Source organism: Falco rusticolus, chromosome 15, assembly GCF_015220075.1.
Source record: "Falco rusticolus isolate bFalRus1 chromosome 15, bFalRus1.pri, whole genome shotgun sequence".
Lineage (NCBI taxonomy): Eukaryota > Metazoa > Chordata > Aves > Falconiformes > Falconidae > Falco > Falco rusticolus.
The window spans coordinates 4,857,918-4,885,883 of NC_051201.1; the positions used below are offsets into that span (position 1 = coordinate 4,857,918).

The window sequence follows — 27,966 nt, forward strand, 5'->3', positions numbered from 1 at the left end:
ACCAAGGTCAACACCAGCCTTTCCCCAACTCCTAGAGCCCTCCCCTTGATGCAGGCCTCTTTTTTGAGAAATGTATTGGGGCTCGCTGAGCCCTAGAGCAGCCCTCACAGTGCTGTGCTTGAGCTGGTAGCTAGTAAAGTGGTGATAACACCCCAGTGTCTTGATCAGTGCTCCCACAGCACCGAGGCTGCCTCTCCAACCCTCCCCCTCGTCCCGCCCAGTTGGCTGGGGGTGGGGGGGTAAGATCTTGGGAGGGGACATAGCCAGGACAGCTGACCCAAATTGATCAGTGGGATATTCCATACCATATGACATCTGCTCAGATGTGAAAGCTAAGAGAAAGGAGGAGGAAGGCGGGTAATTCATTATGTACAATGTTTGTCTTCTGGAGCAACCACTACACGTACCGAAGTCCTGCTTCCTGGGAAGTGGCTGAACATCACCTGCTGATGGGAAGTAGAGAATAACATCTTTTGTATTCCTTTGCTTCACTGCATGCACCTTTTGCTATTGCTTCATTAAACTCTCTTTCGCTTGACCCACAAGGTGGGTTTTTTTCCATCCTATTTTCTCCCACCCTATTCTGCTAAGGGGGGGAGTGATAGAGCAGCTTGGTGGGCACCTAGCATCCAGCCGAGGTCAACCCACCACAAGAAGAAAAAAAAACCACTAACAAAAAAAGAAACCGCAAACAAAAACAACCACAAAAAAACCCCCACAAACATACAATCAAAACCAAAGAAACAAAACCCAAAACAACACAGAAATTTGTAACGTGTTGGGAATTGTGAAAGTGAAAAACATTTACATCACAACTATTCATTCAGGTTGTTGTGAGAGTTTTAGAAAAGAAATCATAGGTTGAATTAAATGTCTAATTCCAATAAGGTTGTTATATCCTACAGATAACGTTTTGCTCTCTTAATGCAGAAACTCCAAAAAACTAAATTTCTCAATCAGTTCTGCAATTCATGTTGTTGTTTGAATAGCTGCAACTTTATTACATAAGGAGAGCTCCATCCCAAGGTTATATTTTTATAAAACTGAGAAACCAAATTAGTTTTCTTGGTGCATATCAGTCTGCATATCAACCAGCCAAGAACACAGGCTGCTCCTACTGCCATCCATATAGGTTCCTCCTATCTAATGAGTCTATCATCACCAAAACATTGCTATACTCTACTAGTTTTAGCATCACTTTTCAAATTTGGCAACAAACAGTTGCAAGGATAACTCAAGTCTTCAACAGTTAGCTTGAATCATGCTAAAGTCAAAGAGCAGTGGGACCCATGCAGAGAATCCCTTCTCACAATTTGGCAATTTTTGTAACTTTTTGAGGCTCACCCTGATATGCAGTTCCCATCTCTCCCAAAGGCTTTGCAACTTCTGTCTAATCTTTCGGTCTGCAGGCCACTTGGGTCCCTATTTTGTCTTTCAATTCCTCTCCCAAAAGAATTTCCCTTAATAAAAATTCATGAGAAAGTTCAAGATAAAAACATTTGAAGTGTCAAATAAAAAGGAAAGAGCTGAATTCTATCCAAAGGCAAATGCACAGAGCAGTAAGCTTTCAAAATCACTTACACTATAAACACAGCAGACAGTTTGGCTGGCATGTGTCTGTGACATTTCTAAGCAGAGTGAAAATGACTACTAGTATTTCTAAAAGGAAGTAGCAGTTCTTTAGCTTCGCAGCAGCAATGCTCAGCTGATCACAATTCTCACTCATGCTAACTCCTACCTTCATGGTTGCCCTTCAGTTCATGAAAATGTAAGGAAAAACTCCCAGATGCATGCCCTTTGGAAATAACCACGACGTTTATGCAGATTTACATCTCTTTGTACAACAGAATCATAAAATAGTTTGGATTGGAAGGGACCTTAAAGACGATCTAGTCCAAACCCACTGCTATGAGCAGGAACTACTTCAACTAGACCAGGTTGTTCAGAGCCCCATCCAGTCTGATCTTGAGTTTTCATGTTTCTTTCTATGCTATTTAGTCTGAGGACTAAAAGGAATTTTCAGGTTGTTCATTATATAGATCTGCTAGATCTTTGGTAGTCATAGACCCATAAACAATTAATTCATCACTTTCTCATTACAGGTTATCCTTACACTTTCCCAGAAGGTCCGCAAATGGGTGAAAAAGTCAAATTATATTAAATGAGTCAACATTTCAGTCATTAACACAAAGAATCATACAATCATAGAAACCTTTAGGTTGGAAAAGATCTTTGAGATCATCAAGCCCAACCATTAACCCAGGACTTCGGAGTCCATCACTAAACCACGTCCCTAAGCACCACAGCTACGTGTTTTTTCCAATACCTCCAGGGAGGGTGATTCCACCACCTCCCTGGGAAACCTGTTCAATGCTGGAATACCCTTTTGGTGAAGAAATTTTTCCTAATATCCAATCTAAACCTTTCCTGGCACAAATCTGAGACCATTCCCTCTTGTCCTGTTGTTAGTTATCTGGGAGAAGAAACCAACACCCACCTGCCTACAGCCTCCTGTCAGGCAGCTGTAGGGAGCAATAATGTCCCCCCTCAGCCTCCTTTTCTCCAGGCCAAACACCCCCGGTTCCCCCAGCTGCTCCCCACAGGATTTGTGCTCCAGCCCCTTCCCCAGGCCCGCTGCCCATCTCTGAACACCCTCCAGCCCCTCTACGTCCCTCCTGGAGTGAGGGGCCCAAACCTGAACCCAGCTTTCGAGGTGCGGCCTCACCAGTGCCGAGCACAGGGGGACAGGCACTGCCCCGGTCCCGCTGGCCACCCTGTTGCAGACACAAGCCAGATGCTGCTGGCCGCCTCGGCCAGCTGGGCACACTGGGGGCTCATGCTCAGCCCACAGGCCCAACCTGCCCAGGCCCCTCTGCAGAGCCCCCTGCCCTTGGGGACACCAGCACTCCCCCCAGCTTGGAGTCATCTGCAGACTGACTGAGGAGGTACTCAATCCCCTCATCCAGATTGTAGTTTTCTGATTTAATTTATTATTATTATTATTTCTTCACAATGACAGCTGAGAAATTCTACCAGGTTCTTTATTTTTACTATTTAACTGCAATATCACATCTGTGATTGCTATCCTTTAGTGCTGTTTTCATTGACAGTGGATTATCTGATTAGTATTCAATTATCATTTCACTGCCCTCCATTTCACAGTCAGGTTTTACACCCTATTTTTGACTTCATTCAATTCCCTTTCTAGACATTGAATAGTTCAACACCCAATATGCTGATTCACTGGCAATAAAGCTTGATTCCCTATTCACATTAAGCAACAACAAACACAGCCTCCTCATTTTTCCAGCATTTAGGTTACTCTTTTATTGAAAGATGCCACTTTGCCCAAACTAAGATGCTCTATGCAAGTTGCTGTTTCCCTATATCCCTTGAGAACTCTCCACTCTGTTTCAGTTTTCTTTCTTTTTAACCAGGGATTCTTGGGAGCATTGCAGTACTTGAATATTTGAATGAATGGCCTAGTCACTATCCAGTAGCAGGCACCATTACTCTTGGCAAAGAAAATTTCATTAGAACTTGTCACGGGAATAAGGTGGCTGGATACTGGTATCGATTTGTCCCAATAAGGGTTGGAAACATCACTGGATTAGCAATCTGTAATCCACCATGGTGACCAGAAAAGTGGTTGCAATTCTTGCTATTTAGTTGTTTTTATATACTAAGCTTGATGGTATAAAATGAGGTCAGTCCCAAATACAAAAAGATAAACAAAATTAATTGGATGATTGTTGCAAGCAAGATTCCCCAGAAATAGCAAATGGGATGTGATATTTGGTGGTATATTGGTATTCCTACAAAATAACATGACTATGTAAGACTGAAAAACTAAAACTTAATGCAGATCAGCTTAAGAAGAAATAGTTTTTGTATAATTCTTAGCTGAAAGCTCACTATTGTGCTGTAATACTTGGTTGCTTTATGAATTTCATTTATATCATCATAATATTATTATCAACAGTATTAACAATGATCTTTAAAACATGTGCCAAAACAGAAAAATATTTTCTCATGTTGTTAATAACATGAAAATTTAAGAAATGTACTAGAATTGTACTTGTAAGTTAAAGAACAACTGTTTAAACAAATAACTCAATGAATCAAGTTAAGAATTGTAAAGGTCAATGGCATACACAAAAACATCTGCTCAGTAGTCGTCTGTCCTCAATACCTGTAAATGTCACACTGTATGCTTTAGAAGAACAAATCCAGCTAAAATCTAGCATGCTAAGGGGAATTGGGTATTTCAGAGAAGATAAACTTCCAGGCTTGTGAAGCATGATCAGATATAACATCTGGGTAATGGAAATTGCTAGTGGAACTTGATTTAATTACTCTGGGTGTTTCTACTATTATAATTGTTACATAAATAGAGAGGCAGATCCTTACACTGCCTAACCAATATGCCCATTACCTTCATAGATACTTGGTAATCTCAGACTACAGCTTTGCTACTGTGCCATTCATCCAGGTGTGCTACATGTATTTTCATAGGATGGAAGTTCCTTTTATCTTTAGAGCAGTTAAGAATACACTAGGAAAAAAATTATTCTTGTTCAAATCATTTGGTCATGTGTAAATTCTAACCATGTTAATGCTAGTTTATTCTAAAGTATTTTTGTACTGCATACATGACAAAATGTTAACTAACATGGAGACAAATCTGAACTTTTGCCTTGTGAAATGGTACATTCCATTATTGCCCTGAACCTCTGCATTACCTGTCATGATGGAAAAGTCCCCTTTCTATTCAAGTATAAGTTCCATTTATATTCACACCTGCCTTATTATGTGTCAGGGAAAAGTTTTTCTAAGGTGATAATGGACTAAATGCCATTAACATTCCTTTTGTACACATTAACCATGGGAGTTACCTTTTGTGAGAATAATACAGAAATGACAACCATTTCTTTTTTTAAATTAACATTTCAGACTTTTCTTGTCATCGTTTAGTGAGTGTCATTTTCAATTTGAACCATGTGTGAATCACCCCCTCTTTCAGGAAATCTCATATTGGTTCCACACTGCTCATTAAATATAATGAGGTATCCCTTATACACAAACAAGGAAATATGCTGTGCCTGACTGCATCTGTCAAACAGCATTGCAAATATGGGCTTAAGGAAAAAAAGACAATGGCTGACCTTATGCCTCTGTCTTCACCAGGATACACTAACAGCATTACTTATCACTATGAAAAATGCTCTTCTCCCCATCTCTACTGTGCTTACACTGGTTGCAAAGCAAACAAAACCAGACTGCTTTTACAGAATGCCAGAAAAAAAAAAAAATCAGAATTGTTAAAGATATCCCAAAACCTTCAGCACCTTAAGTAAATGTAGCATAAATAAGGAAAGCACTTCCTGATGCAGTTGCCAAGGCATATAAGCCTTAAGAAAAGCGTAGTGCAATAAAAATTTATCTTGAAAACAGGTTTTTTGGCTTTGTTTTCCTTTTTTTTTCTTTTAATGAAAGCATCTCCCATTGGGTTAGATACCACACTGCTATTGAAAATAGTACTAGACACATTAGCAGAGTTCTGAAGCAATTAAAAACTTTCACAAAACTGATCCTTTTGAGACTTAACCAAAGCCACATGGAAAATTCATTGCACAGCACGGACACAAAGACTCAACTTCTTACTCTTAATATTCCTACTGAGTCCACTGAGTGGTCTCCTTTCTTCCCTTGTACTGGAGGAACTCAAAATATGAGAGCTTCCATTTAACCCCCAGCAAGCTTCACACATGTTGAAAACACCCTGATTTCCAGAGCGAGAAGAAGAAAGAACACAGAGAACACATATCTCAATTCTAGGGCATGATAAATGAAGACAAACTTTTTTGGTGGAGCAGTAACCCATATAAAGCTGCAAACTCCAGATGTGGAATAACATGAGCAGCCATGAACAAGCTGTTCCATGTTTCACCTCTGGGATACAAGGACAATTTCTAACAAAGATTTACTTATGTAAAATAAACCCTTTTCATAGCATAAGTTCTACCTTGGAAAAACAGCTTTCTATGTCTTGCTGCAGGGCAGCCAACTATAAGTATAGAGAAGAAAACACATTTTATACCCATGTTCTGGATTGCTCAAGTGCTATGGAATTCATTGCATTGTAACACTGCTGCACAAAGGCAATTTCATGATACCCTAAAGCAAAAAATACTCTATGTTAAAGTCATGTATATTGTTCAATAGATCTAGTGGCTGCAGTCCTAGTTCCATGTCTGAATGGATGCATAAATCACACTTCTTCCTAGACCCTACAAGGCTCCAAGCTGTGATTACAATTAAAACCTTCTCAGTCCTTCTCCCGAACCAAAGCTCTGTTGCCACATATTCTTTGTTATCCCTTAATTTCTTCACCATCTCCGTTCCCTCAACAAAACAACTCCTCATCTCACAGAACTGTAGAATGGTTTTGGGTTGGAAGGGACCTTAAAGCCCCCCCGGTTCCACCCCCTGCCAGGGGCAGGGACACCTGCCATAGCCCAGGTTGCCCCCAGCCCTGTCCAGCCTGGCCTGGGACACTGCCAGGGATGGGGCACCCACAGCTGCTCCAAGCAGCCTGGGCCAGCGCCTTGCCAGCCTCATATCTAGCCTAAAACTATCTTCTTTCAGTTTAAAACAAATGATCTGTGTCCTATCATTACATGCCCTTGTAAATTCTAATTCCAAACGTTGATTATTTACCTTGCTATTCTTTTCTAAACTCTGCATGATCCTTCTGTCCTTCCTCTGTACCTCCCACATTCCCAGATAACACTTTCTCTTTCTCCAGGTGTCACTGCAATTCTGCAAGTTTTGCTTTTCTTTGGAAAACATTAATTCCTTAACTTCATATCTGAATTTGTCTTGATCACTGATGATAGAACTCTATCCAAACTGAAGTCATCTCAAATTCGCATTTTTGATTCCAGAAATAGCCATTTTTTTTTCAATCTTCCTATGTTTTTTTTTGAGCAAGACCTGTCTTTGCATTACCACTCCAAAGATTCCCTACTTTGCCTATCTTTATCAGCTAACCAGTTCCGTTCAACAAAAGCACAGCCAGCATCAAAATTTATGAAATCCTGGTAGATTTGGGAACACTTCTGATACAGGTCCTTCAACTCATTCAAGACAAGAAAAATAATAGCAATTCCTCATAATGCCATTTTTTAACCTCTGACATTCTCAATGGAAGCTGACATGACATGTAGGAAGTCCTGCAGCAAATACATTTGTAGATGTTATACATCAGTCTAAAGCTGGTGAAATCCCACCATAACACATCCAGGACCCTGTTTTCCCCTCCCCTATAATTTTCCCAAAACACAACTCCCCAAGCCAATTCAAGGAATGCACAAATTCTGTCAAATCACAACAGTGGCATTTTTAAATCAGTGTACATGATTCGGGTACAAATTCAAGAAGCAGCACAGCAAAGAGTAGCCCCGTGTTAAGCTACCAGCAGACCCACAGGTTCTAAAGCCTTACAGTCATTGTTTCTCACTTTAAATAGGAGCAGATCTTTATCAAAAATGAGAATTAATTCACGTCATGTTAGACAGATACACGCATTAAACATAATCTCTTCCTTCTCTCACAGTATATAACTAATCCTGACTGCCCAAAAACCATCTTATTTTCCCATGCCATAAAATTCTTGGGGTGGGGGGGGATATATGAGGTGTTTGACCTGAAATTTCACAAAACTAAGAAAATAAATGACAATGCAGACATTGACTGTGTGTCCTACAACCCTACCCTATACATTTTGGCAACTTGAACTGTGCATGTGCAGTCAGTTTGGCACACACAGATGAATCACGGTATTTGCACAGCACAGATTACATTTAGGAGACACGGTCATGGGTATTGCAGAAAAATTGCCAGTTACCTCATGCTGAAAAATAAGACCTCTTTTTATTAAGAGTCTGAGAAGTCTGTTTCTTGTTGCAGTAATCAAAGACAGTTTAACTGGGAGGGAGTTTCAATGCTTTTCTGTTAGCACTGGTACACCCTTGCATGTAACATCATTGCAGTCACGTGCCTGCACTACTTACCTTCCTCCTTTCCATTACATCAAGACTGCATTGGCTCCCAGCAAAAATAACGTTGCATAAGACTGCAAAGCAGGAATATATTATCTTTAGACCACAGATCCACACAACAAAAAAATCTGGATATATTCTATTAGACTTGACTATGCATACATGGTGCCCTACAGAGCTGGCATTCTTGTGCTTTTCTATATAGGAGCTGCCAAACTGGCAAACAAAGTGGTAGTCTGTGATGAAGAGAGAATGCCCACTTAGATCTAGGTTATGGCAAAACTCCTCATTCACCAAGCTAGATTTGAAATTTGGTTGAAAGATCTGAAATGTTAGTGCATTAATTCACTTCACCACTTGGTCCAGCTACTCAGAACAAATTAATTAATAGACATTAACTGAGTTTAAAGAGCTAGAATCATAGTGTATTAACCCACTTCACAACTTGGGCCGTATTTTTACTCTTCAATACAAACACATTAACAGACAGTAACATTCTGATATCAGAAGCTTAATTCTGTTCTGTGATACAAATAAAGCATTGTGGTGTCTTGTGGACAGCTTTTTATTACTACCTGAGTGGTACTAGAGTTGGGACTGGACTTTGCATTTGTCAAAAATGAAAATACAAGAACTGAACAAGCCCTGTTATTTGTTCCCACTTTAGTGACCCAATCAAACTCACAGGACAATGCCCCTTAGTTCTAAACCTTTCATTAGTCTGGACAGTGCCAAAGACCCACATCGTTATTACTGAAGAAGAAAGTATGCAGGTGAAGTTCTGACTTAGATGAGAGGTATCTAAAAATTCACATGCAAAAAACATCTTTTTAAAAAATATGACTACTGATACACTTAAAACACCCAGTCATTCACTCAAATTTTAATTAAAGATCCAACTTCTCTAGAACTTGTAAAATATGCTAGTCCGAAACATCAACTTTGTTTCGGTTTTGCTGTATCTGTTCTGCGGTGTGAAATCAAAGCTCAGCTTTTTTGCAGAACGTTTCCAAAAGAAACGTGGAACATGCAAGACACAGACATAGGCTTGGTGCTTTCACTGGATTCTCACATTTCTCCTTAATCACATGCTGACAATTAAGTCTAATTCATGAAATTCAGAGAATGTACCTGTCAGGAATCAGAAGGAAATTAATTGCTGTAGTGGAACAGATCAATGATTCATAAGCTGTAACATCAATCTGTTAACAATATTAATTGCCACATACTTCAGGAAAAAGAGCCTAAAATGGCAGGAGTTATAGTTTACAGTGCTTTGAAGGGTTGTTTTTCTCTGAATTATAACTGCTGAAACTAAAGTTGAGTACAGCTTTACAAAACATGAAATGTGACATTGATATTTCAATACTGATATTATTAAAATTTGTATGTTTGGATCTGAGCATTTTGCCCTAACAACCTGCAAGCCATAGTAGCATAGAAATATTTATATTCCCTACTACAAACTTGTTGACTTTTAACTGAGTGTCTCCATGAGATGAGAACAGTCACCACCTACACAACCACCAAGTAAACAGGTTTTATTCAAGTTTCCTGGCCAAGACAGAAGACGGATCCAACCTTACTCCCTGCCTGCATACCATCTGTTTGGCAACTCCACTGCTACTCCTACTGCCTTGCTTTTGTAGCATTGGCCATGGGTTACTTCTCGGAGTTTCTGGTCAGTGGGAAGCAGCCTCAAAGAAATAATACTCTCAAAACTGTCAGACAGAGTTGGAGCACCTCGTAGTTCCTTATTGACTACATTGGGGTGACTGAATAGGGACAGATAGTCCAGTGGTCAAAGCATTCACCAGGTATAGAGAAGATAAAGGTTCAGTATTGTTCTAATGAACGCTTCCAGAGACTTTCCAGTGAATTACATAATTTTAGAATTTACACCCCACAGATCTAAAAAACCCTACTCAGGTCTCTTGATTTCTAATCCAGTGTCTTTCTGAGAAAGAAGAGATGCATTCAAATGCATTCAGAAACCTGGGCTCTGACCAAAACAGAGTATTATATCCAGCCCTTAATTTCCACTTCACTTTTTTGTTCATATTTCATATTTATTCAGTTCTGTCAAATAAGTTTTATTTTTATCTATATGCATTGCCTTACTCCCAAAGCCACTGAAGTCATTAAAGCCAGACCTGTAATGTCTGCTGCCTTTACTGACATATTGAAATTTAAACAGAAAAATTCTAGAATTAAAAACCTGAGTTCACGCAGCTTGAGATAAATCAGCAAAATCTCTCTACTTCTCATAATTATCCATCACACAGCTAGCCCCAGATTAATCTCAACTGGACTGTATTTAAATGGTTTTATGAATTTGAAGGATGAATTCTTCAGTTCGCATTGCACATGCCAAGTACAAATGTTCTGCCTCAAAATGTGACTGAAGACCCATTGTGTATATCAGATTATGCACAGCATGTTGCTTCTACGAAGTACAAAATTTCCAAGGAGAGTAAGAAAATTGATACTGCTCTGTGTCATTCGACTTTCTTTATACTATTCCCTTTGGTATCTGAATGTAACACTGCAACAAAATCAAACTAGCAGCGTAGTGCTTAAGGTTCTGGTTGCTATTGCCTGACCATTTCACAGTGGAGTGAAGCACTATCAGTTTCTTGGCTTAAAATAGCTTTATTTTGCGGATATTGTCTAATAAAGACAGGTTAATAAACTGCAGCATTTGTAATTTGATACATTTTTGGTCCTGTTTCAGTTTACAAACTGTCCATTAACAGACCTTGAAACCTGTGAACAAATACGTTGCCTACCATTATACACAAGTTTCTCAGATGAGTAATTTTTGATCTTCAGATTGCTCGGGCAGTTGCTTAGAAACATTTGTCTGTATTAGTTACACAAGTCACGTGGTATTATTTTTCTTTTCAGATTGGATGGCTTCTGTGAATAAGCAACAGAGCATGAAATGCAAATTTCATGACATAAAATTCAAAACTTGCTTTTGGCAAGGATTTGATTTATTACATTTACAGCACAAGATGAAAACAAAAAGGTTATCTCTGTGATCTGCGTGACTTGACAGGGGAAGCAATGCCTGTGCCACTTGGAGAACTAGTGGCATAAACTGCAAAAACAAATAAATATATTAAAAAAAAAAAAAAAAAAAGGAACTGCATGGACTCAAGAGCATGGCCTAAGGAGCTTATTTGGCTGAAAAGATCATTCACAGAAACACGAAGATAATAAAGAACAGGATGGAGGTTTGGAATATTCTTGCAACGGAATGGAAGGGGAAGCTGTGCAATAATTAATTTTATTACTTATCTACATATAAATTATGTGTTTCTCTTCTGTCAATTAGTATTTTCCAGTAATTAGTACTTTCTGAGATTAAAGCACAGGTAGTTAGGTCAGAAAAAAATAATCATGTAAACTCAAGTAAATTATTATTTGCCTTTTTTCAGAATTTTGAGCAAGCAAGAAAAAGAAACAAGTAAAGAAATAAGTAGTCTTGTTCATATTGATAGTGACAGCCAGATCTCACTCAGTAAGGCTCGAAAAATTATTCACTAGTATTTCATTGTAGATTATACAGGAATATAGTCGAATCTTTTTCCTGCTGATGTTATCAGCATGAGAAACATTGAAACTCACACCTTTTTGCTTTTTTTAACTTTGTAAAACACCTCTGTTGGCCTAAGTGTTTCTTCACTGATAGTAATGATTTTTCTTCTCTATTGGATGCAACAATTTATAAAAGCAAAATCATTGGTTCAAATTAAATATAGAATTTTACTAGCAGAGGCTGCTTCTTTCAGTTAAAGATAACCAAATATGGTAAAAATATTTTACTGAGTACACTCTCAGGCTGTGATCTAGGCTACTTCTACAAACCATAAAGTCTACGTTCAAAGTGTCCCCAAAGTCATGAAGGCCAAACCAAATAAACCCTGAAGGGGGAAATACTGCTAAAACAATGGAGAGAAACTTAGAAAACAACAGTAATTCCACCCCTCAAGTAAATATTTAAAGCCAGGCTGCAAGGATTGATGTAAAATAAAACTATTTTCAAAGAAGAAAATATATCTGTGTTTTCTTGCTGAATTGTAATGCCACATTAGAATATAAAAGTATTGGGTCTAATTTTTAGTGATGCTCATTCTAGCCAGCAGAGACACATCATCTTATCCCACTACTAATTAGGTAAAGTCTCTGACTAACTTTCCTAGCGCTCCCTTTCAAGCCAGCAGCTCTGCGAGAAACTAATGCCAGTGGGTCCCAAATGACAGCAAGTGTGCCTAGCAGCTGAAGCCTGACATCAATGCAAAATACTTCTGCCACCCATGATTTAAAGCAGGCTTAGTTTTGGGTGGACTATGACTAACCCATGATTAAGAACAAATCCTTTTGCTAGCAGAAACAGCATTGAGTGAATGTGAAATATGTATGCACAGTCCTTGCTTACTGTTTAACAGCCTATCTCATAAATCCTAGTAGACATTCCACAAAACCAGCCAGACGTAGTGTCACACTCTCAGCACTTTTCTCAATATTCAGTCAAATGCCAAAGTGTTATTAATGAAGTATTCAAACACTGAATATGAACTCTATTTAGGGGAAAAAAAAAAAAGTATAAATTTTGATCTTGGCTAAAACAAAGTCTTCAATAATCCCAAATTTCTCCACTGTATACTCTCAATGCTTGTATAAAAATGTACGCATTTCTTAAATACCAAAAAATCACTTGGTTTTTTCCCCTCCCTCCTTTCTCTAACACACATCTCAGTCAGGTCATGCTCATGCATTTTCAATAGTACATTGCTGCCTTCATAGCTGCACTAAGAAACTTGGTTTAAGGAATACAAGCTTATAAATTGCCATTCTTTGCCTGTCTCTTAAATAAAGCAGAACACCCCACCCCCACAAAAAAAACCCCAAACAATAAAAACACCAAAAAAAGATATCAAAACCCCAGCATCCTGAGCTAAGATTAAAAGCTGCATTCACGTTAAAGAATGCTGTCTTTTACCACTGAAACTGTAGCTGTACGTTATTCTGTGCTGATAAAGTGCTACAGTGGGCAAAGAACTTTCTCGTAATGAACGTTGCTGTAAAACAATTCATCTGCAAGAAAGGAAACAAGTTTCCATAAACCATTTATACTTGATTCAGCTTTAGAGGAATTTGTTATATAAATACATCTTGCCCTAGGGAATTGTTTTCCAAAATAATAAAAGTGTTTGAGCAACTTAACACTGATAATTAATAGGATTTTTCAGTATCACAATGGACAATATCTTCCCATGTACATTAACCATCTCACCAGCAAAGAGACAAAATTGGCAGACTCCAAAAGCCAAATACATCAGAAAGTGAAGAATGAACTAACTTAGCATTTGCAAATATGCTAAGTAGGAGACATGCTTTAACTGATCATCAAAAGGTATTTTAAAGTACTTTCTTTAAAAACATCCCATAGCTCTTAATTATCACTTTAAAAACTTAATTAATAGTTGGTCAAACAATTGATGAACATTTCTACTATTCTGCTATTATGCTGGAATGTTTGACTAAACATAATCAAGTACCATTACGTTGTTATACACCTCTAGCAATCACAAGTTATGTTTTAAGTTTAGGTGTCAATATTAAATCATCAAGAAGGATTACCACAGGTAACTCTTTCACAATCTCATCAATATCTCTTTGCCAACTACAATTCTGTAGAGACTTAAAATTTACAGTGAACCTTACCTGCTTTTGTGGTCACATAATTATTTTTATTACGCTTTGTGGCAATGTTGGCTGCCAAAAAGGTTGTCCTAAAATCCCAGTGTGACAAAAATCAATTTTCAGATGCAAATGAGGGTGCCATAGGTGACATTTTTCATACCCAATAAATTGCCTGTCTGTGGCTTTGAACTAATGGACACATAAACAAGAGAGATTGGTGCCAAGGTATTGCATTATAATCTTCGTGAAGTTTTATGAGACTCATGCTACAGGCTGCAAAAAGAAACTAAAACGAAGTGGGAGCATGAACAATTTCAGGAAACTTGTGAGAATAGATATAGATTTATTGGGGGTTTCACATTCTTTTCCTTTATTTTTTTCTGAGCTCTGTTATCCCATCTCTCTGCTTACCCTTCCACACACAAACCCTTTTTTTTTTTTTTTTTTTTTAAATTTTAGTTCTCCTTGTGTCCTCTTTGGCTTGCCACAACTCTTACCTCATTATTTTCCTCCACTTTACCTCTGTCCCTTACCTGTCTTCCCAGAAAATTTGTACCAACACAATTCCTTCCCACTATTCTTTTTTTTTTTTTTTTTAATTCTGGCAACATGGTTTCCATTTATTTCCACCTCCTTGAGGTGACAGACATTCCCTGGCAGGGAAGTTATTCAAAGCCACCCCACTGTAGCTGACTAAAAACAGATGTGAAGAGCCACTAAGGCAGACCTCAAAACTTTGGCACGTACTTCTAAAGCAAGATGTCCAGAGGACAGCATAACAACAGTCTGTCTACACTATTAAGAATCTTTACAGCAGTTCACTAAAGGGAAGAGCTCAGATCAAAGCTGCTGAACATCTGGGTAATGAAGCAGAACCAGCAGGTAGGCATCTCAGTGATGTCTCACCAGAGTCTCAGTGAGACATATCCTCTTCAGGCACTAGGTCTACATGAAACTTCAGTTGAAGTCTGCAGTTTCAGACTATTTTGTTTGCTGCACAGATACAGAGATTATGACCAGATCACTTGTAGAAAGATCTCCCCCCCCCCCCGCCCCCTTTATTTTTCTCTGAATAACAAGCACTTCAATTTGTGTATTAAATAATGAAGGGATATTCATTAGTTCTGTGCTACTAAATCTGTGTACCACAAATACTGTTAATTTTTCTAGGAAAATACAAGAAATGCACTGAAACCTGCATTACCTTTAAAAACAACAAAAGCTTTAAGTGAACACACTGCTCACATCAGGTATGGCTACAGTTCAAAAACATGAGGAGGTCTGCATTTGTACAAAAAAATTGCAGGGTTTTATAGGCTCATCTGAAGCTTATCTTGAATAATAGAAATTTCTTAAGCCTGTGAATTTAGAAGTCCTGAGAGATATTTAGTCTTGCAATACAAATAGAAACATGATAAAACCAATATTTTTATGCTATGTTGACAGTATTGTTTCCAGCTATAGCTGAAATGAAAGATGCGATTATATAATAGGTTTTCAAACCTCCTCAAGATTTAAGTAAAGTTAAAATCTTAAGCTTTTGAAACTTTAATCTTGAAATAAAGATGAATCTTTCTGGTATTTCACCTTTTTCTCACGATAGGAAAATATGAACAGTACTAAAATGACAAAAAACTGGATCCTGGATCAGACTTATCCCCGTGTATATCCAGTTGCAAGACTGGGATAATAGTACATAGAACAACTTTAACATCCTTTCCAATCTCTCATCCTGGCATCCTTGATGAACAATATTATTGCTGCTGGTGCTCTTAGTTTTGTTTTGAGTTCTGTTTGTTTTGGGGCAGTAGGGAGAAAAAAACTGTTTTCTTCTGGACATCTAGCTCCCTCCTCCTGAAAAATCAGAGCTCCCCCTAAAGTCAATAAACCAGTGCACCTTGACTTTGCCTGTCAGCATCAGCACCACAGGAGAGCAGAACAAGCTCCTAATACTGTGCAGGCATAACTTTGAAAACACATTTTAAAACTTTTTTTTATGCCACTTGCTGGTTGGCTGGATACCATTAGTGTATTCCTTAGAGAAAACAGTTTATTCCACTGCCAGAGCAACGCCTGGCCAGGCGTGCATATGGAATTCAGGGCAGCATGCCACAACCATCTCCACCCTGTTCTTCTGAAATGAGAAATTATGATGTAAAGTATGAAACAGAGTGTTCTCTGCCTTTTAAGGTCACCACAGAAATTTACTTCACAAGCTAACTAATACATACAGCTTCTCATTCTTCCATCATTCTATTTCTGCATGGTCTTGTAACTAGTACAAACATTTGGAAAGCAAGTTTCATACCAAAAGTCCACAAGTGACTTTGGTGGCCAAATTCCCCAATCAGATTAAGTATCTGTATCACTGCTAGTAATGCAGAAAGTGTCTAGCCACAAGTTCCCAGGTGGTGGAGAATTACTTTCGAGTAAATCTACACCACAGAAGAGTATGTCTCTTCTATGGTCTCTTCACCCTCTACAAGCATAGCAAGTACTTCAGGACCGCACACGTTCTAGATTGGCACCTTTTAACATAGAGCTCAATTTTACCCGGCTTTACAGTTCACCCTTTCTGGAAGAAGCTTCAAGTTGTATGAACTAAAAAAACCCTACCCATAAGACTAGGAAAGAGTCCCAACGATTTTCAGCTTTTTCTGACACTGAACCAGATTTGACCAGATTATAAGTCCCAGCAGCAGGAGATACCAGCGAAAAGATCAATTGCATCAGATTCACCAATTTATCTGTGTTAAAAAACAGCAAAATCAAAATTGGAATAATATATACAAACAAGCACCCAAAACACAAGGGGCAATCTTCTTGGATGCCAGATATATTCATTGACAGTATATCAAGGCAAAAGATTTACAAAACAGTTTAGTTAAAAAAATCTGCTGAGAGGTAGTTCTACAGTTCTGTTCTTCACTACTATTGTCCAAAGCTATTAATTTATACAATAAGTTAATTTAAAAACAGGAGATATAATGCAGTATAGTTTTATGAATATTTACTAAACGTAGAGCCCTAGGGCTCAGGGCACTTTCATTTTAAGTAATTGTATTCCACTTGCAAATACTAAAGACTTAAATATACTGGGATAAATGAATTTAGACTTGCTAAAAGGTTTCTATAAATAGCACCCTATTATGTCACTTCTCCAGATAGTCTGCTTTGTTGACAGTTACTATAAGAACAGAGCATTCCAGTTTCCCTGTAGCAAACATGAAACAAGTCACCTAAGGAAAACCTTTCATAATTGGAACAAGGCAGGTACTAAACCTATCCCTTGGCTTATCTATGTATTTGTAGCTGGAGTTCATTAACTTGTCAGCACTGATTCCTTTTGAATAGGAAAGGGAAATGAAAAAATGACGTATAAATCAATATCAACTCTTAAGTCATGTTCTCATTTAGCACAATGTCAGATATGAAATACTGAGAATTAAAAATAAACTTTCTAATAGAAAAACATGTCTAGTAATGCCTTTAAAAAAAATAAATAAAATTACCACAGTGACTTAAGCTAGCTGTCCTACAATAGAAGTTACAGCATGTTATAAGTTAAAGAAAATCTATTAAACCCTATTTTTATTTTCAGGTATTTTTAAAAACTACATTAAGTTTAATAACTAGGAAAAGCATTTAATAATATATAATTCATGCTCATTAGTTGGCTCAAAATCTGTGTAGCACATCCACATATATCTAGAGAGAGAGAAAGATCTGCTAAAAGGACTTTCACATAACTCAGCATTAACCACAAGTCCATGTATTTTTTTTAAATAATTTTCATACATGTAAATGACACTGTTATTAGAAGGGACTACAAATCTGTCTTCATGGACATGTAAGATGGTGATAATGGGTGTCAAAATCCAGAGGAAATCTGTGGGAGATGAGCATAAGGTAAAGGCAAAGATCTGTTTCTACATCCTGATATACACTGAATTGCTTATTACCTTCCTAGAGAAAAACAAAGTCAGCAAGCTCTACCCGGTAAAGTGCAGGCCACATCAAGATCTCCAAGATGCCCCTGCATGTGCCCCCTAGAGCTGAGCTCAGATGTAACCCATCAAGTAGATAGCTTGGGATAGGGTAAAATCGAACAACCAAGTGTAACAAATTTCAAAATTGTTAGGTCTCTGCCAGCAAAAGGTAAAAGCTCCCTATAACTTGGATCTGAGTATCTTACCTTTAATATACTTATTGAGTATCTCCATTTTGTACACAATAATCTGAGGAAGAGACATATAAAGTGAATTATATAGAATATATAGTATGAAAGTCAGTATTATAACACTTTTTTCCAATTGCGCAGCCTCTGATACATCTGGAATTCTTTGGGCAGATGCTATCTTTTACTACATGTATGAACAAAGTCTCAAAAGCCACAATCTTTGTCAGCAGTTCCAGTAAAATGAAGGGGGAAATAATGCAAATGCAGAATGTTTTCTCTCTCTCCATTGATTGTCCTAAACACGCAGTCTTACACTGGAAACCAGTCTTATCTTCCTTATTGTCTACTCACAATTAATTTCCCTCACCTTATTTTTTCATTTTATAGTTTTAAAGACTCAGTCTTGATCAAGTCACTTATCTAATTCACAACTGTTCTGAAACACATTTTCAATTAATAAAATGATCTTAAATACAGCCTAATACACTGAGCACCAGCTAAAAGAAAAAGACACAGTAATTACTAGCAGTGGCAAGGAATTGGGAATGTAATTGAACAAAACCAAAATAACTTCTCCCCACAAACCCTTTAACTATTCTATAATTTCATACCACTAGAAGACACAGTAATTATGTCCCTCAAGTAAATCAACTATTTTTCTGTTTAGTAGACAAGCATTAAAGAAACTCTTTTTTTATACTTCTAATATATTTCCCATATTTTTCCTTTAATTGAATTAAATATGATATGTTAAAGCAGAAAACATTTCCATTTGGGATACAGATGATTGAACTTTTCCAGCAAATGTTAAATTCATTAAACATCATAGGACTGAACAGAATCTGCCTTATGGTATTTATAAATTTGAGTTATAATTTTTAAGTAATTATAGTCAACACATAAAATCTGGGATTAAAAGCCACTGAGTAAGTGTGAAACTTCTGAGATCCTCTAAAGAGCTATTTGATCAAAAAAACATTAATTTTTCAGGGATTCAGCTGAAAGCACAAGCAACATCAAAGATAACTGAAGAAATTTGTTTTTCTTTTCCTGTTTCACAGGCACAAAATATAACTGGCATACTGTGACTGCCCATTAACATTATGCACACTTAGTATTATATATATCAACTTGATGCTAATAGTATCCAATAGAAAGGCCTATACCATATGATGGCACCACTAATACATTCAGTTTTCCTGGCAATTAAACAACATGGAAGCACTAACAATTAACATCAAGGTCACCCGCAAATAAATTTTGATTTGGACACTCCTCATAGCAGATTTATGAATAGATTCAAAGCTCATTAAAATAGGTGGAACGACTCCTGTTGACTTAATGGAGATTGCATTTGGTGTACTGCTCTCTTTTTCCTGTGACAGATTAATTACATGGTTTTGTGAATAATCACACCTAAAATCAACACTGTAACTTAAAGCTTCAAGCCGTACCTCACGTATATATGTTACTTTGTCAGCAATGAGTTCAAGCGAGCCATATCTTCTCCATTTTTACTTTCAATGTTTAAACTGAAGTTTTAACATCCCCTCCTCCTACCTCCACCTTAATTCTTGGCTTGCAGGTCATACAAAGCACAACAGACTTTTCTGACTTTAATGACAATATCACCCTCAAAAGGATGGTTGTTAGGAGTGGGGGGTCAGAGACCAAACCACGTGAGGACAACACAATACAGCAGCACAGAGAAAATAAATTTGTCTGCAGACGAAGTCAGAAAGTTACTTAACCTGCCCTACACAGCTACATAAGCGATAAGGACACACAGTTTGAACTATCCATAGTCCTTTTGACATAGACAGGAAAATTCTTCCCCCTTTACCCCCTTTTAGAATTACCAAAAAGTACAGGAGGTGGGTAGAACTTTGCATCACTTTAAGTTGATCACATGGAAGAATTGACAAGATTTCCCTTGACCTGCTACTGAAACAATTCACCTCTGTGGAAAACCAGAAGAGAAGCAAACAAATAAAAATTCCTTAGTATCAAATTGCAGGCATTATTGAAACAGAGTGGACAGAACCACCAATTGTATCAATTTTATGGTTATGATTTCAGTTAAGTAGCAGGAACATGACTGTCAAAAAATTGACACATACTGTTTCTTTTTTTCATTAAAAAACCCAACATGTGCATGTTCCTACATTATATTTCTCAACACAAAACTACTACGCATGCATTAAAAAGAACATATTTTTTAAATCTCTCTTTCACAATATCCCACACCAATGTAATACTAGTAATGTTTCTATGAACATATTTGGAAATTAAATACATGTGAACAGTTCTAATGAACCTTTCAGTATGGTGGCTCAGTTTTGATATATTTAATAATAGTAAATGAATAAACCTATGACTGATAAGATAACTGTTGACTGAGCCAGTACCCAAACAAATAATGAAATCCCCATTTCCTAAATCAGGAATCCAGCCTACGTGCTTTTATTTCTAGCAGGCAATTCTGCTGCAAAGGGTAGTATTAATGCATGCCAAGTCAAATACAGAATACTAATGTAGTAAGTATCTTAATCTAAGGCATGACTTTATAGTTTGCAGCAATGAGAACAGAAGATCTAATCTGAGTATTCTTGTTGCCAGGTGCTGCCATGTTGGAGCACAATGACCAAGTACATCTGACAGAGGTTTTGTCTACCTAGTCTTTAAGCAGTCATGAATTTCGTATCAAACAGGAGTGGCTGACTTTTGATTTCAACTTCAGGGGAAAAAAAAAAGTCACAGGTATGCGAATATTCTTCCTGTCTAGAGCAGAAACTGCCAAGTGTAGTATTTGTCAGCCAATCAGGAATTTTTAATTTACTGGAATTCTTGTTGGCGAGTTCAACAATATCCAAATCAGAATTATATGCCTCATGAGAGCACTCAAGTGTCCTATTTCATGGGGGCTGATACGATATGCTACTTTATCACCACACTGTTGTGCTTGAAGGAGACCCTCTGCATTTTGATATAGCCTTTTAAATTATTAGCAGCGCAAACACGAACAGGTTTCTTAATAGCATTTCCTTTTTGGGGACATCAACAAAGTTGGGTGATATCAATGTGTACTAATGTCAGTGCATGCATAAAATCTTTAGCATCTCCTAGGATAGTCCAGTAGTTCACAGGATCATACCCTTGAAATCCCTATAACAAAAATTTCTGTATTAATATCTGATTATTTAAAGCTTGGTACAGTCTTCCAGATTTTAAAAAACTTGTACTGTCACCTTTCTTCCAAGTAATTATAGGACAAATCTTTATACAGCACAACAGTGTTCAATACTGTAAAAAAAAAAGGCAAAGAGCAAAAAACCCCCCACAAACATTCAACATGTTAACAGGCAGCATCAAATGGGATCTAGGAGAATTAAAAAGAGATTGGATTTTTTTGAAATACTCATAGATTATTGCCTTTAAATCTGCAAAATGTATAAATCCTCATCTGATGTATAAATTTGGCATGCTTGTTCTAATAACTCTGAAAAGACATTGGGCATCATGAGGATATGAAAATGTTTGTGTTATTTATTATTAGCAAAGTCCTTAAAGCTCCAGAAAATCTTGTCATTCACACTCATGCAAGATACAAGCAACCTAAAGGCAAAGTTTACACACACACACAAGACTCCAAATTTCCATTTGTGAATACGTAAGTTATGTCACAATGTTCAAAATAAAAATAAATGAACACCCCCTGAAAAAAAACCCCTAAAACCCACCAAAAACAACAACAAAAACCCCCAAACCTACACAAAGAAACAAACTACCCAGTTCATGCGTACTGCCTTGACAAACTGTAGAACAGGGCACTTGGCCACGTAAAATATTCAGTTGTTCTCCATTGTGGCAAATGTACTTTAAATAAAGTAAAGCATTTAACCCATTTCTGATTGATGATGCAAAAAAGGGCACTTTTAAGCAGCAGAAGCTGCAGTATTGTATTAAGGTCATACAATTTAGTCCACCAGAAGGCCAGTACACCAAAAGCTAGATCCAGCTCTCATTTTAAAAAGATTATACTCTATTCCTTATCTTAAAAGCTGCATATACTAGATCCATGCTTCATTTATCTCAAAACCACCAGGTAATTCTGGAGGTAGAAAAGAAATGAAAGACAAATGATTTCAAAATAATTTCCTACTGAGTTCAAACAATATGCCAAATGGTTTAACAAGTATTGAACACCATCAACCACAAGGGTGTTTACTGACTTGCAGGTAAATTAAGGTGTATTTGTTCATGGTAGTTAGAACAGTTGCTGACTAGATGACTTTGTGCTGCTGGAACTTGAATAAAAGCAGTCACCAGAACAATTACTAAAAATATTTTAACAAATCTATTCCTACTCACCAGGAAACTTCTTGTTTACAGCTATGCACCAAAGTATAGTCATAGTGAGGTTGTTAAGAAACTAGAGGCTCTTCTTTCCTACTATTACATCTGTTTGCCCATAACCTTAAACAAGAATCTACCTTTTCCATAGTAATGAAGAACACTGAGGAATTGTAGCGGTACCAATAGTATTAGCAGCAGCCAATTATTGTACCTAACAGAGCTACTGGCTGGCTTAAATCAACCTGTTGCCCCTCCGCTCTCTTCCTGTGTAATCACTATCACTAAGTGCCTTCTTGGTAAGAGGGGAAGCTATTTTTAAGATAGATCAACTGCTTAATACAAAGGTTATTTAGTTTGATTTGGTGGTGAAATATGAAGTGAGGAGCTGGGTGATTAATAACTCCAAGATGATTGTAAATATTAACAGAGTTGTTTATTATGGAGATACCAAATTATATTAAGATTTAACTCTGTCATTCTTCAACTTGCCAAGTTATTCTAGGTACTTAAGAAAGCTAGCTGTAAAATAAGATACAAAGGAATACTCTTGAAAGCAACAGAATTGCATCAAGTAAGGAATTTTAGGTCCACAAGGAGCCATCTGTCCTTGTAGTAGCAGAATCAATTCTTGTGGGAGGACAAATGTAGATTTTTATCCTGTGATGCTCCATTAAATGCTTAAGATGTGTGCTGAGATAGGTGTTACTATAATAACCATAATAAATGCTCCTTCAGGTTTGTGAAAACCAGCATGGAACTATTGGGGCAATCATTAAGGATGATTCTTGATGTCTCTGATAAAGAGAAATGACTAAACCCTTACTCAGGGAATCATCTCTTCATGTGAATAATTTCTCCTGTTATGGCTTTCTCAAATCCACCCTGTTTCTGGAAGCTGATGGAAAAGCTTGTAGTGGGAAAATACCAGAATATTTTGCATCTGACACAAAAAAGAACACTGAGTTTCATTTTGGACAGAACTCTGTCCTCCTCTTGGAATTGTGTCTGTTCCTTAATAAATCTGAGGTATCGCTGGTGAAACTGGACTAGTTCTCATATACTGACTGCATCATTCCTGCATGTCAGATGAGAGAAAAACTGTGGAAGGAAATGGACAATTTTTCTTCTGCACCAGAAGTCTCACAGGTTCTTCTGGTTTCTGTAACATCTCTTGTTCATTAAGGATTTGAGGACATTAAGGATGTCATGGCGATTTTAATATTGTATAGAAATGACCACGTCTTTTCCCAAACCTCTTGCTTAAAAATTAATCTTCCTATCCTGATGTGGAAAAGTCTTATAAACAATAAAGATATCTGTGCAAATAGCTCTTTTTACAGATGTATGTATACAGACATGCACGCATAAATATTCTTTCTCTGTACTTAATAGTTACACTTTAAGGGTCTTACAGGATGAAAGCTGCTTTATAAATGAAAGATATTACGTATCCTAAGAGACATCTACTTATCCTTTATGATCTTGCTTAATGTTCTACTAAATCATGCTTAGCCTGTTGCTTTCCCACTTACGTCCTCATTTACTACAATGAATTTAAAATTTAAACCTTTTCCAAATGGCTCCTGTAAATGTTCCCCACATTTCTGGCACAAATTGCCACACAACTCCATCAGTCTCTGGAGACTAACACATAGGATTGGCATAGTCTTCTGTATGTCAGAATACTTTCAGGATGAACGCAGACAATAACAACTTGGAAAAAAATTACATGTCAATGCATGACGGTTTATCACTCATCCACAAAATTTAGTAGATTTTTTTTTTAAATGGGTAAAGGACAGTTAGCATCCTAGATCATAAAAAGAAACTAATTAAATTCAAAATGTCTTCACACAAATTATCTACCGTTCAAACTCTTCTAAAAATGTTTTAGGGGCAAGAGGCAAGTAGGTATTTTCTTGGCACCCTGTGCCAGTGTGAATTTTAGTCCAGTTAAGAGACTTCATCAATCTTTGAATCATCTCTCCCACTGAGATTTATGGAAGCTTTGCCATTAAGTCTTATGGATGAAGGATAAGACCTAAGTGTGTTTCAAAAGAAAATAGAATAAAATTGTTGCATTCCAGAATCGCATTTGGTGCGGAGCTTCCACAAAGACCTTTGGTTTACACCAGAAGCACACCAAGCAATAGTGAAAACGTCCTGTGGACAATACTTGTTACTGCAGGGAAAAATAACAAATCTAAATGTAGTTCAGGGCTGAAAGGAATTATGATTTTAGCAGTTTTCAAATAAAATGCAGTCATTTAGAATATCTTTGTCTGTCTTTTTTCATTAGTCTGTTAACAATTTGGAATAATTAACAAGGTTTGCATTTGTTTCAAAGATCATCTCATTTCACCTTTAAATCCCTGTTAAACATATTCTATACTTGTCTTAGCTCTGCTTGCTACTGAAAAGCACAAAGTCCCTTTTCCTGGATAAATGCATCCCTAGCTCACATAAAATCTGAATGTAGATTACTCATAGAGAAAGGCACTGAACATTCACAGAAGCTAACACCTTCTTGTTTCACAGTCAATTATTCATGTTTCCAGTCTATAAGACCATTTTTCTCTCCTTAAATAACCAAGTACTTCTCATTTACATGCTGAAGTTGTGCACTGAAGGAAATAGAAGGAAAGCTAGCCCACATGTTTGATCCAAGCATTTATATGTACAGTGAATAAACTTACAAGACACACTTTGCCCAAATAAGGAACATTAAATTAATGAAAATCACCAGTGGCTCGTGTTCTTTATAGTATTTACTCTGGTATTCAACACAATATGTAATTGTTGCTATGGTAACTGCCACATCTCTTGGCACCATAATAATTCTCAGATAAATGGATCTTTGTCAGAGCAAACTCCAAAGCCAGTGTATATGAAACCTGCATTTCTTTGGTGGTGGGAATCTGCAGAGTGAAGCTGGAAGTATAAATTCAGTCCAGGCCTGAGGGAAAGCATAAGTCCGTCAATAGAGGTGAGGTTCTGCTGCAGAGCCAAGTAAAAGCGAGAGCGTGGCTATGTATGAAAAATCCTAACCGCTGCGCACTGCCATGGGGCTTGCAGGGTCACTCAAGAAGAGCCCAGCAAACAGTTACGGGACTCACGCCGGTACGGCACTGTCAGACAGAACTCCAGCTTTGTGGGTTTGATCTAAAGTCTGCTAGAATCTGATTATTTCAGCAGGTTCTCGATCAGACTGAAGGATAAAAAGGGACAGTAGGTGACTGGAATTTCTATGGAAAATAGCTTATTTCAGTAGTTAAGGAGGTTTCTTATATAAAGGAGCTCTTGTTGTTTCCTCAACAGCAAGTGGCCTGCAAAGAGGATTTTTATAAAAATATAGTCAAAAAGGCAGCTAAATGATACTACAGAATGACCCATTGATGAGAACAAGCTCTTGCTTTCATAGACATTAATTAAGATGTATTCTGTGAAACCTGCAATGTAGCATTGCAGACTTAAAAAAAAAAAAGAACGCTTCCTCTCTCTGGTGATTAAAGCAGGGAAAAGTCATTTACCAAAATACCATCAACACACAAATATTAAATTCTAAAATCACTTATACCTCAGCTTTTTATGCATGAATTCCAAGTCAACAGGCACTTGCAGTGTGATAAACTGAAGTATAAGTAGTAATAACAAGTTAATAATTTAATAGCTAGTAGGAGAATGTTACCATGTTAAGCTTTCTGCCAAACTGAACGCAAAAGTGAGAACATGATTTTTCTTTTCTTTTCTCTTTAAGAAAACCTACCTTTATATGCCAGAAGGACACCATCATAGCCAAAGGCAAAATATCTCCACAGTTTTTCTGAAAATGCTATTCTATATGCTGTTTTGATCAGTACAACCCTCATAAGTGTATCATAGATATCAGTGTATCCCAGTGACTTACTCTATTTTGTGCCTTAAAATGAAATGAAAAAAACGGTATTTTATTTATGCAGTGCATTACTTTTTGCAGCAACTGCTATATGCAAAATCTAATAATATTAATCTATTCTAGCCTGTTTATCAATATCTCATGAGAGTCCATATTCATGCTTTTTGCACAGTCATTTTCAGCCTTCTTGGAACTCTATTCTAACCTAAAAAACCCACACTAATATACATTAATGGGAACAATTCCTTGCTGTATGAGAGAGGCTCATTCTTGATCTTATTTTCCAAATAAATTATTGAACTGCCAGATGACTAAACTGAGCTATTCACTTCCTTGCATGAATGTTTTTTGTATGAGAAGATCCTGATTCATAATAAGATTATTGATCCTTCATCATCTGTTCGAAGACAGAAAGCCATACAGGTAGGATTTTAGGCTCTAGGCACTTTTTTATCTCATATCAATAAAATTTGCAATCTCTACTCTGCAGGGCTAAAGCAGAGAGTAAGACACAAACAAGAAATGCTAATGTTTAAATCCAAGGAGCTTAGTTTCATTATTTCAGTTTGATACTTTAGAAAACAGGCACAGGCATAAAGCAACTTGCATGAACATGTACATCCAGGCAGTGACTTAGTAAGAAATAGAATTCAGGTCTGCAAGGCAGCTGGGGAATTTTTCAGCGAGGCTGCCTCTCCTGTCCCTGCTATATAAACATAGGAGGGTACTGATGCTGGGAAAAGCAATGGTTTAACAAAGGCAAAAGTAGAAGCAGAATACCTGACTAGCCCCTAGCTGTTACAAAGTGGACTGGATAGAGTAGCAGGACGAAAGCAACTTCATTCCCTTCAATCTGAGCTGGAGATTATTTTAAACTTTCTTTGTCCACAACATGCTGTTTCAGGGTGTGCTTGTCCCTCTTATCTCTTCTTTTCTTTCTCCTATTCTTTTTCCATCTAGTGCCTGAAAAGTGTCCTGAGGGTTTGACAGTTTCTATTTAATCATTTTATCCTTCTGTATGGAAGACCGCTGAGCACCATACAGTGAAGTTACTACCAGCCTGGAATTTCTGAATATCTGCCTGCCCTCTTACCTGCTTTAGTGCCAGACTCTTGATATCTCACTCCCCCCATCCTTCATCCTGTTTCTGTGATGCAATAACAAATAAAAGTTCTAAATAACTCCCTTTGCTAGGTGGGGGGAAAGGTTTGCATTTTGCCAACACACTGAAAAAAGCAGAGAAAGTTTCCCAAGGTTTTCCATTTAGGTCCCAGTGTATTAAGGGTATATTCATTAAAATCAGTGTTAGATTACAAAGGGGGAGGATAAGCAGACAACCATTTTATTTAGCTTTAAAGAATGCTGTTCAATGCCCAGCTTGCTGCCTTTTGCAACTCACAATTTGTTATGAGACTCTACAAAAGATTGGCTATACTTGCCACCTTTCACAAAACCAGACTGTCTAAATAAATAAATAAATAGATCCACTATTTCTTGTCAAATGCTCAAATGTGATCAAATTTCTAACTTTTTTCCATAAAATTACCTACTATTTCCTTAAAACAAAGCAGGGGCAAAGCATTGGGTAAGACATAAGCTAAAAAAAAAAATAAAATATTGCCACTTATTGGCTCAGTCAGTTTGTTCCCAGCTAGGGTTTGCAAATGATTTATTTTTCCATTATGGATTCAAACCTTCGCAAATCGATTAATTATTCAGAATGAACCCAAAGTTCATTTTGGGGTCCTGGGTGAATCAAA

General features: G+C 37.2%; 1 protein-coding gene across 2 annotated transcripts in view; it reads right to left on the reverse strand.

Moving 5' to 3' along the window:
* The window catches only part of CDH13 (cadherin 13), a 505,317-nt gene that overhangs the window by 300,609 nt on the left and 176,742 nt on the right, over positions 1-27,966 (reverse strand). The window lies entirely within an intron of this gene.